This window comes from Bactrocera neohumeralis, chromosome 2 (assembly GCF_024586455.1).
Source record: "Bactrocera neohumeralis isolate Rockhampton chromosome 2, APGP_CSIRO_Bneo_wtdbg2-racon-allhic-juicebox.fasta_v2, whole genome shotgun sequence".
In the NCBI taxonomy this organism is placed as follows: Eukaryota; Metazoa; Arthropoda; class Insecta; order Diptera; family Tephritidae; genus Bactrocera; species Bactrocera neohumeralis.
In genome coordinates, this window is record NC_065919.1 from 83,221,611 (window position 1) to 83,231,748 (window position 10,138).

A 10,138-nucleotide genomic window follows, 5' to 3' on the forward strand; every position below is an offset into this window, starting at 1 on the left:
ACTTATAGACCAAAACCCATATCTCAGGAACTACTCAACCGATTTAAATGAAATTCGGTATATAATATTTTCTTAACACCCTGATGACATGTACGAAATATAGGTGAAATCGGTTAACAACCACGCCTTCTTCCAATATAACGCTATTTTGAATTCCATCTGATGCCTTCTCTGTATAATATATAATACATTAGGAACCAATGATGATAGCGGAATAAAACTTACAAAAATACGGTATTTGAAAATATGTAAATGACGTATAATGAAATCTCGATTATCACTTTATCATGCGAGAGTATAAAATGTTCGGTGACACCCGAACTTAGCCCTTCCTTACTTGTTGAAAATAATGTTTAATGAATAATGGCTCAAAATAAATTAGTTGGCAACAACGATACAAAGATATACACCACCTACACCGTCTTTTCACAAAGCTCTCTGCTGCATCCTGTAAATATTTTTAATATTTTAATATCTTCTACAAAAAACATCAAAAACTAATTTTGCATTTATTTATGCAGCGCATATTTAAAGCTAACTGTGAATCATAACGCATATCTTCAGATTTCCGTCGTCCTCAACGCTGTCCGGCAGCACTTGAGCGTTGCTTTGCCCTCAACCGTTTCTCATTGATGCCACCAAACCTTCCTGCTCGTTTGCACAATTCTCCTCGCTACTTGCCTCATACGCACATATGCTCGCTCCACATTGCGCTTCCGCCCGCCCACAGTTCGCAGCAGTCACTTAATACTGCTCATTGTTGCCAGTTTTCGTTTTTATGCCATAATTTATTGCACTTGCCACCAAGTGGCACAACTATTCATTCAAAGGAAGTCCTTAAAACTAACGGATGTAGTAGCTGCTGAACGCAAAACGCACAATGCACACACACACACACACACTCACACACAGTCGCACCACACCTATACACTTAGGAAGGGCAAACACTAATGCAGCTGGCTTCGTTGTTTGTTGTTGTGTTTTCATGCTTTGCTGCGCCAACTGCATTCATTAGCATTCTCTTGCCGTCAGTCATCTCCGGAATTGCCGCTGCACTCACTGCTGGCGCTGCTACTGCTGCTCAAACTTGCCATCCTGTTGTCGTGTACTCCCTGCTGCAGTGCCCAAGGTCCTTCCTGGTGTTCCCTTACAACCTACTTTAACTAATAATGAAGTACAGTTACTCGGACTGATATTAAGCTTATGCAATTCTCACTTGCATTTCCCTTAGCGAGTACATGTGCGGCGTTGCTGTTGTTGTTGTTGCTGTTGCTACTACTATAAATATTGTTATTTCTATTATCGCTTTCATTGCAGTTGTTTTGCTTCGCTGCTGCAGCTGTTGTTTGCCTGCAAATTAAAATTTATCGCCATTGTGCTATTTATGCTGCAATATATTCATATATATGCTTTCATATATATATATGTACAATATCTGCATTTCTAATTGCTGTTGTTTTTGTTGTTTGCGCTTTGTCTGTTATCCCATTTTGCGCATAAATTATGCATTTTTATGACGTATTTGCCGCAAATATTTTACCACAGGCACTTATTGTTTAACTCATGATTGCTATGTGCAACCCTGTGTTCTCTAGTTACCAATTTACGTTATTTATACGTCCACAGACAATTGCCGTTATAATACACTGGCATTAAAAACGTAAAAGATTTGAAAAAAAAATTTTATAAATAAGAAAAAACATTAACATTAACTATATACCCTCAATAGGTGCCTTTCTTTTAGGAACTACATATATACTTGTACATTACCAAATCTGAAAAAACAATCGACCAAAGGCTTTTGCGGTAGCTCATGTACCGATGGTGGCCCAGCACTGGTCAAGTTTCCGCGAAGTCCAGCTATATATGGTAGTAGTAGAACACAAGAGAATACTGGAACACTGTCCCGCTCCTATTCTACTGATAGCGGTTCTAGGGTGCCTTTCCTTGCTAGCCCATCAGCTTTGTGGTTTCCTGTGATTCACATACCACTCTTATCACAAAGACGTTCAATGCTATTGATAGCGAGGGTAGGCAACTTGACCAACCCTGAACGCACTGTTAATGAGTTCAAGGCTATTATCTTCTTGTGAAATAAAAGTCTTTCATACAAGGACTTGATTTGGATCATTCATATTGACGGTGCCAACAAATGTAGCGAACTGAATAGACCCTGTCCAGAGTATGAAAATAGCATAGTTTCATTAATGTTAAATAATTTTTTTAACTTTTTTGTTATTTATCTGAAACCGAAATCAGTAATTTTAACTTATGTAGTAATTGAAACTAAAATATTTAATAGGTGCCTGTCTTAACTAAAATCATGCCTGGTGTGCGACTTGGCTTTACTCAGAACATACACCATTCCACTTTACTATTGTTGGATTGCTTTAAAAACAAAGATTGTAATGACAAATCTGAATCATAGTTGAAATAAAAAAGAATATATTTGCCCACAATTATAAAGCAGTATTAATTAATTGTATGCATTATTCCATATTTCGAATAAAATAATAATTTATCAAGCCACCAGAGAGCGTATTAACATTCGAGGTCTTAGAAATTATTGTTTGGGAGTTTTCATGAAAGCTTTGTTCTACCCCACAATACTACAATTGAGGTTTATTTTTAGAAGCCTTAGCAAGATTGAGAGTTTTCGTGAAAGCTTTGCTGTACACTAAAACATTTTACATTTATTCTTAGAAGCCTAGCCGAGTGTACGAGTACACTGCCATAGGTGACCGTTTGCTATAATGTTATCTAACGTTTGGAGAAACCAATAAGTTTTGAAGCGGCTTAAATTGTATAATTTTTGAATCAATTTTTCATGAGTTGTCTCAGTGGCATTACTGATGGAGGTCTAACAATAGCTGCCGGAAATCAACTACTATAAAATTAAACCTCTTATCTGCACTGATATCGAAGCCAGATCGTACGTTGTGGCAGTTAGTTCTTTTAAAAACTAATTTTTAGAAACTTTTAAACTTTTCCTTAGAGTACTCGTTCGGAAACTAAATAATTCTGCATATTTTTACTATATTAAAAAAAAAAATTGTATTAAAATTTATAATTTTATTAAATTGAAAATTTGGTGAATATTTTGAATTACACATTGCGTGTGAGCACATTTTTGAGTTCTTCTTCAAGCCTTTTTAAACTTTCCCTAAATGTAGGCAACGTTTTTCCATCGATCGTAATACTTTTTGAAAGAAGTACAGCATGCAATTAGGCGCAATATTTATTTTTCATTGTTTTTTAATTTTTTAACGAGCGGTTTTGAATACTTCTTGCATTATTTAAGATTTTAGGTATATGTCTGTCATATTTTAACCATATTCACTCCAAGAATATACAAGGTAAACTGTACAAGTATATTTAAATTTTAATAATTTTCCTGTACCAAATTGATGACATTACACACTTTGGCAACAGCCAAGACGTTCTAACGCGGCCGTATCACACAACCCGGTCACTAACAACAGCATGAGGTTTGCATTTATTGGTGTTAATATCATTTATTATTAAATCTTCATGCAAAATGCATGCGCCTTCAAACGAATCTGTGGCCACAAACTATTTACAGTTGCCACTGTCGCCGCTGCACAGCTTTTTGTGGCAGCAAATTTGATTACTTAAACCGAGTGAGCTTGTGCGGCAAATCAGATTTGTGCCACCAGCGGAAAAAGCACACAAAAACAAAAGCAAAAAGGTGCATGCATAAATGAATCAGTGGCAATTCGGAGCCAGCAGCTAAGTGCAAGCCAATTAAGGAATTGCGCAAAATGCGACATTATGTGAATATATGTGTGTGCATACCTGTGTGTGTGTTTGTGTGCGCTGCCTCAAATATATCGAAGTGTCGCCGACAGCAGTGCAAACCAATTAGGGCACACTTGTACTTTGTTAACAATTTCTCAGCTTTTTTATTGTCCTCTCCTTTGTAGCTTTGCAGCCCTCAACCAAACGGCCAAACATTGCTATAAGCCGACAAACATTAGTCGCTTTGCGGGAATTTGCTGCAGCATTTGTCGAGACTGAGACTGCTCTGCAGTGCGTATTTCTATTTCTAATTGACCATTAAAAGTTCCTACTAAATTCTTGGAACTTTATTTCCACTTTCAACCTGCTGCAATGCATTTCGGCGATTTTTGCTCTGCTCTCGAATTGTATATTCAATTAGTGTTTGTTGCTTTGCCTCGCTTTGTGGCAGGCGCGCACGCATGTAGGCGAGTTTGTAAATGTATGTGTGAGCGTATACATGTATATGCGTGTATATACATATATTCATTTCTAAATACATTTAGCGTCACTTGAATTTGTAGCGCTCGAGGCTCGCTGCCTGTTAGCCAAAGGACATTTAGTGCATTTAATTGCCGCTCGAGGAGTTCTGTTACACACTTGTGTAGTATATAAACTATATACTCTTATATATAATGCAAGAGGCCTCTTTTGCTTTGACGCTCTGGCAAATTTCGTGCCTCCAAATAGGTCGAGTGCTTGCCAAATCACTTCGTTGAGGGCGGCCTGCAAAGTTTAAGGAGAGCGCACTTTTCTACTAGTACTTATGGCACTTTTTATGCCACTATTCTTGCAGACCTTCTTTTAATTAGAGCCAGGCCTTTATATTTCCTTGTTATGTATGCGAGCGGCGCTGAAAACGCTATAGTTGAGCCAATATATTTATGCATTTAATTGAAGCTTAATATTTGCGCATATTTGTGGATGTGTGCATGTGTAAGCGAGCGAAATTGAAAGTGTTTGCAAAAAATTCGCTCAATAAACAAGTGGCAAGGCTGCGCGTAATTGAGTTTGTGCAAAATTATACATAACCATTTGTGTATATGGGGGTGATTCCACCCAAAATTTACAATCAAGTATTCGTTTCGTACAAAATATTTTTTTTGTGTTCTTTGAGAAGAAACATTGTATTATAATGTTAATTTTTCATTAAAAAAACGGAATAAAAATAATTCCAAATTTGAAAAAAAAACTATATTTTTGGCTTTTTGTGCTTTTTTTAATAAAAAAAAAATTCGGTAAAATTCTACTGAATAAAAAAAATTCCAAAATTTGAAAAAAAAATATTTTTATATAAAAAAGTGCTTTTTGTTAATAAAAAAAATTCTGAAAAATTCAACGTATGTATATCTCACTGGAAAGCTGAAGAAAAAATCGTGAAGAATAGGGCAGCAAGCTATTATTATAATGAAATCTTTCCTTCATATACGCAAATGTTTGATGAAACCTTTTTTACAAGTTGGAATTTTGAAAATTCTGAACCCTAAATTTTTCATACTGGGTCGAAACAAAAATATACGTGCCCTCTCTTGTCTCAAAGACCAACAAAAAATATTTTGCAAGAAAAAAAATTTTATTTGCATGGAGTGACCCATATACAGTGTATTGATACTCAGAAAAACTTTTTTCACGTTTTGTAATAAAGCTTTAGGCACGAAAGTTTGTTGCAGCGCATGAAAAATGTAATACATAATTTTTTAAAATTAATAATTTTTTATAGCATAAAATTTATTTAACGATTTAATAAGAAATCAAAGCATGAGCTCAATTGAATGTAATTTACTGCGTTGTATTAATTTTTTCGAGAAAGAGAGAGGGAGTAAAAAGAAGAACACATTCCTTTTTAACACATTGAAATAAATATATTTATTGTTTTTTGAGAAAATGTAGGAGATATTTGAACTACTATAAAATAGAGAAATTATTGGAACAGCTACACAGTTTTCGTCAGCAACCGCACATACGACTATGAGCAAAAAATAGTAAGACTTTGTTCATAATTAAACAATTCATAATTTATTCTTCAAAATTCGTATTGTCCTCATCAAAGTAATCCCACTTAACCCCAGTACACTTATGTTTTTTTTTAATTCTCGAAACAGTTATTAAAGTCAATTTTCGAAATCACCTTCAACGCGCGTATCGATTCATGTTTAATGTCTTCCATCGACTCAAAATGGTTTCCCCGGAGCGATCGTTTGAGTTTGCTGAATAGCCAGAGGTTACACGGAGCTAAATCAGGCGAATACGGTGGTTGCGGCGCGGTATTAGTTCAAAAACTCACAAAGAATCAATGCGGTGCATTCTCGTGGTGCAAAAACCAAGAGGTGTTGGCTCATAATTCGGCTTCCCTTCACAAATAGCTTCGCGCAAATGGCGCATAACACTCAAATAGTATTCCTTGCTGAAAGTTTGGGCAGTTGGTAGGAATTTGTAGTACACCAAAACTCGATAATCGAAAATAAATCGATTTTTCATCTGCCTTTATATGGTTTTTGTGTTTTTTTTTGGCTTCGGCTCACCTTTGCCACGATATTCTTAAGCTTAGATCCAAGACTCATCGTCAGTAATAATACGTTTCATGACATCCTTATAGTCAGAAAGCATTGTTTCACAGAAGTTAACGAGACACTGTTTTTAAACAAAATTTGGAACCAATTTGTGCTTTCACTTTTCTTAGGCTCAAATGATCTTTCAAAATTGTTTTCACTGATCCTTCCGATATTCCAACGATGCCAGAAGGTCTCTGACTGTTAATTGTCGATTTTCAAGCACCGATTCTTTAATTTTATTCACGTTTTGATCAGCAGTTGATGTTGATAGCTGTCCCGGTAATGGTTCTGTCGTCAACGCATTGTCCAGCCACATGCTCGAACAACAAAACAATTATCACCTAAGGCAGGGGTGGATCCAGAGTGGGCAAATGGGGGAAATGCATATAAAGTCATAAAACCTAGGAAAAAAGTATATGGCGATTATTTATTATAAATTAAAAAGTCTTTCTATTTTTTGCTCACAGTGGTATGTGGGTATAATAATATCGGTTAGTCTAATATAGAAAACAGAAAAACAATATTTTTTATGGTACAAACATTGTGCCTTTCAACAAAAATGGGTAAAATTGGAACAAAACTTCACTATCCCCCATATATCTAATATAAGTAAAAGATCTTGACAAGTATTAGTGAACATGGTATACTTTAGTTTAATTCGAGAAATCGGTTCACTGAATACTACAAAAATAATAATTTTCATTATTATAGAGGATTTTTTGTCAAACATGTCGGTGAGTGTGTGATTCAGTTTAATAAAATTGCGGGAAATATGTTGAGTAGCGTCCTCTGGTGGATCTTTTCCTCATATACCCAATAAATTAAATTTAGCCGCTTTGCTTAAGTTTATGTGATATAAATATGTGCCATTTGAGTTAATTAGGTTGATTTAAATAAAGAAATCTCTCACCTAAAGCAAAATCAAAATCTTGTAAAATGCCTAAGTCAATCTACGACTATAACAAAAGCTAATAAGACAGAAAGCATGATTATGAATCTTTCATCCTTTCATCGAATAATGACTGTTAAACACTTTCGCTACATTTTTATTATACAATTTTACATGCCTGAAAGCGTTACCATGGCTTAGATCCTTACAAATTGGAAGAGTATAAACTTAGTACTTCCGTATTTGTAATTTTTTATATTTATATCCTGAGCAGGGTATATTAAGTTTACCACCAAGTATTAAACACCTGCAAGAAAATGTCAAACAGCCTGTTAAATTTATTTATATATTAAAAGCTGAGCTAAGTCGATTTAGCCATGCTAGTCTGTCTGTTCGCCTGATCATATATGCAACAACTAGCTCTTCAGTTTTTGAATTATCGTTTTGAAGTTTTATGCGCTTTCTTTTCTCTTCAAGAAGCTGCTTATTTGCGCGAACTGCCGATATCAGACCACTACGGCATATGGCAATCATACAAACTCAACGATCACAATTAGGTGCTGGTATGGAAAACTTTTCCATTTGACGAGATATCTTCAAGAAATTTGAAATGGGTTGTTGTCACAGGTAACAAAACAATCTCCGAAGAAATTGTTTAGATCGAATCACTATAGCATATAGCTGCCATACAAACCAACCACTGAAAATTCAGTTCGATGCAAGTTAGCTTTTTTATTTGTGAGTATATTTCATTTTCGGTGCAGGCTAGCATTTTTTCTTGTTTCATTAACAAATCTCGTAGAATGCCATAATTAAATTAATTCTTAATCATGCTACTTTTCCTTAAAAGGCAACAAACGTAAGCAATTTTTAATACATTTTCCATTTAATATTTTGGGAAAGAGAAAATTGAATAGTAAAAGAAATATTTATTTATATATCGTATACTTTTTCTTAATTAAGAGACTCCTCCGCTTTCTCTGTTTACTCTCCTCCGAAAGCAATCCCAACTCTCACTTGTGGTTTTTCATCAAATGTATTTGCATTTATGCCAAAAAGTAAAAACAGTAAGAAATTCTCTTCAAAAGCAGGCAAAGAAAGAATGCCATAGCATGCTATGGCTCAGAATAATTAGGCCACAAAGTTATTAATTCTGAAAAGAGGATTGAGAAGCAACTGCCAATGTTGTAAGCAACGCGAACTGTTTTGTTTCTACCTTTTGCATATTTTTTCTCATTTTTAATTTATGATTCGTGACAATTAGTTAAATAAGAAATCAGCAGAAAGTATACAAATGTCTTACTTGCATTACAATAGCGCTGTCATAGAAATTTTTCCTCTCAAAGTAAGTAGTTGCGCAAATAAAATGCAAAAATCGCAAACTACTCAATCACCATGGCGTATACGTTACCAACACAAGCTGAAGGCTATGCATATCATGTATTGGTGTGTGTGTGTGTGGAAATAAGAAAAGACGAATAACGTCAAGACGACCAGCGACAACAACAATGCACGCAACAAATGAAACCAAAGTATTTCGCAACTAATCAGTTGACTAACAATGGGAAAACTGCTGTTGTCGGAGAAATTAAGAAAAAATAAATAAAATAAAATGCAATGAAATCAAATAAAGAAGAAAGTGCCATGAATAGCAAACAAAAGTGTGGAAATGGAGATTGTACAAACGGTGCAGTGCAAGAAAATACAAATCAATTGCATGACTTCAAAGTTTTGCGACAGCTTCTGTGGGAGCAGGCGATGCAACAATGCGAGAACGCGCAGCCATTCAGTGGCCTTTGTTGCCTGCCTGATGACAGCGCTAAGAAAGTGCAATAGCACTACTCCGGCATTGTTGTTGTGCGCTCAAAGCCCGCAAGCAAAGTTTTTGCTGCCTGCTTTCTTCCCAGCTCAACTTGCGCTGATTGATCAGCAGCACAAACCGTCAGCACTCATGTCGACAAACACACACGCATACGTATATATATATATATATATGTGCAGACAAACACTCATACATAATAAGCTGCATAACAAATGAGTGTAAATAACTGGCAGTCAAAGCATAAGCCAACGATTGTACCGACTCTGCAAAGTACGCGGCGCATTTGCATTTGTGTGTGCGCTTGTATTTGTGTGTGTGAGTGAATGAATTGCTGAAATGAATGAATGCATTGTATTGTTCGCTCAGCAATTCACTTAAATAGTTGAGTAGTTGAACAAGTTGTTAAATAAGAAAAGTGCGAGCACTCCAACTAAATAAATGGCACTTACTGTACAGCCACTCGCACACAAACAAATGAACAAAAATTATATCTGAAAAAAATATTTTGAAAAAACTATAGCTCTGTTAAATTTATGCAAAGTATGACTGAAAGCCACTTTGAAAGCATCAAGAAGCACAGCAATAGCTTTTTTCACCAAACCTTTTATTTCTTCAAGTCATGATTGCAGAAATTATTATAAATAAATAGTTGTAGGTAGCAGAAATGAGGGAGAGCTGCAAATGAGTTTTACAAATAATTTTATTTCACAAGTTATGACAATATGATGACGGGTTATTTATGTGCAGTCATTATCACATTTGACCACTCTTCATCAGCTTAGAGAAAAATATTCGTTTTTTGCTTTGTTGAATTGACGATTCATGCATTTGGCACAACTTTCTTCAGCTTTGTTTTGTTATTGAAACTTCTTTCACCTTTTGCATAAATATAGCACACTTAGTATACAAAAATTCTAAATAACTTCTTTTGAAGAGATTAGAGCCTTTTCGATTACTTTTCTCTTGCTGTGCCAAAAATATTATTGTGAAGATAATTGTCACTCGTTTAGTCAGATTAATTCTCAACAAAAGCTATACAATACCGCACCTGTTCGGATAAAACACTACAGTAAGTCT